Genomic DNA, 2,271 nt, shown 5'->3' on the forward strand with positions numbered 1-2,271 from the left:
AATATCCGCTCTCGGCCCGCTTCTGCTGCTGCAGGCGGCTGGAACTCATTTGCTATTTCTGATGCATGCAAGGAGATGCATGTCGGCCCTATGTCGGCGCTTCCCGTCGTGGGTAATGTCGGCCCAAGGGCGGCAGCCGACCTATCCATTATATGCCGATGGCGACTCTACATTCTGTTTCATATCGGGCCTACGGCGGCCCCGCCGTCGTGAGTAATGTAGATCTAGGCCCCAGGGCGGCGGCTGAACTATTCATTTCTATGCCGATGGGGATCCTATGTCGAACCGCCGGATTTTTTTCACCATTTTCTCCCCCCCCCCTCTCAGAGATTGACATAGCAACAGGATAATAAAAGAAGAGATAGAAGGAAAAGTTATGGGAAGAAAATCGGATTAAGTACTGTAATTGGAAGAAAAGAAACGCCCAGAAAAGGAGGAGGACATTATACACAAGTGACAATTCTGTATAGAAGAACTGCATTGTAAATTACTATTAGTAAGTGATTCGAAGAACCAAAGTTATCCCACTATAAGGTGCCATGGTCTGTGTTTCATGGTAAAATGCGAATGTAATTCATGCTTATGCTGATGAATTGATACACTCTGTCACTGATGTGATCTTCCTTTGTTATCAGAGCCGATAAACTCTCACAAATATGTCGGAGACAATCGTCCGAGATACAGGGACTGAACTGAAAAGTAGTATACGGCCTACAATCTATTGTATATTCTGTTAGACAACTGTTCATTGCAGAGCACCACAGGCTGTTCTGTCGTTTTTAAACTGTAAGATCTAATCCACTTCTACGTTTCGTAAACTCCTAGATCTACATCATCATGTCACTGAACATGTTCAACCCACTATACCGCTTTCCGTTCCTAAAAACCTTAAATTTCTCAACTCACTATATTCAAAATGTGAACAAAAACCTGTCAAGATAAATACCAAACAGTTTATATGAAAAAAAAACCAAGGCAAAAACTGCCATTATGAAATGCAAAGAAGGCAGCTATTTCAGCGAGTTGAACAGTGTGCTCTTTCTTCCTGTCGTTTGTTTACGCTTTAAACGCGCATCTAGCTGGTTGCCAAGGGGAGCCAGTTGGAACGAAAATGAGGCTGTTGTCTCGTCTTGTCTTATTCCGTTTTGGGTGGCAGTAGCTCTCTTTATTGAAGTCTTTCTCTTTTACATCACAATTTAGGTATCGATGTCGAAACCTAGTACTTTTCAAGGTATCGATACCGATACATCGATACCTAATGCTATTAGTAACATACGCCGGGGGTAATAAGTAAAGACAACAATACAACTACACTTTTCCAAGTATTTAGGCAATCGTGTCTAGACAAGTTGTGACTATGTTTTAGCTGAGACTCAAACAAAAATTGTTTGTAAAGGAGAGAGAGAGAAATATATACCCAAATACGAGAATAAAAACAAAAACAAAGTGAAGTACGGGGAAAAGTCAACTTTGCAGAAATTGTTAGTATTGGAAAATAAAAACACAAGAGTTTTAGAAAGGCAATTCAATTTACCAGATTTTTAGCAACTTTAAATTAAACCAATGAGGATAAGTGGGTGGTTGGCGGGCGCTCTGGTGTGGTTTAAAATGCTTCCTCTTTCCTATGAAACATCTATCGTCCGTATCTCCCCTTCTTCTTTTTTATGTTTGTTATTCTCTTGTAACACTTCTATTCTTCTGGCGTTCATATGACCATATGCAGTTGCGAGTGCCGTAAAACCTCTACTAAGACTAACTAAAATGAGGATGAATCAGGGTTGCCAATGAGGATTTTGCAAAATCACTAGATAGATTTCATGAAAAACTTCATATATATATATATAGGCCTCTGGTGAGTTCGATCTGTCACTTTGTATTCCTGTTTTTATCCATATATATGCCTAGCGTAGGCTACACAAAACGAAATCTGTTTTCTATTTCTAAAGTCTGTTGCCTTTTCTCATCATTGCCTATAGGCATAGATCTATATGCTATTGCATGCTCTCTTTATTTCCTCTCCAACTCTTCCCTACCCACAGACCCCATGCAGGGCTATGTAACTAATTAGTAAAATAAGTAAAAATGTATTAACCTTTATTAGGCTATCTATTAAACTGCTTATGCTGTAAGCTGGATATCTAGATCAACGCGTGTATTTAGGCTAAGGCAGGCATATTTTTTATTAGATCTATGCTGGAAACCTATAGATCTAGAATCTAGATCTAGAGTCTAGATGACTTTTTTTCTTATGTAACTACTGACACTGTCGAC

Source organism: Aplysia californica, unplaced genomic scaffold (assembly GCF_000002075.1).
Source record: "Aplysia californica isolate F4 #8 unplaced genomic scaffold, AplCal3.0 scaffold00307, whole genome shotgun sequence".
Classification (NCBI taxonomy): Eukaryota; Metazoa; Mollusca; class Gastropoda; order Aplysiida; family Aplysiidae; genus Aplysia; species Aplysia californica.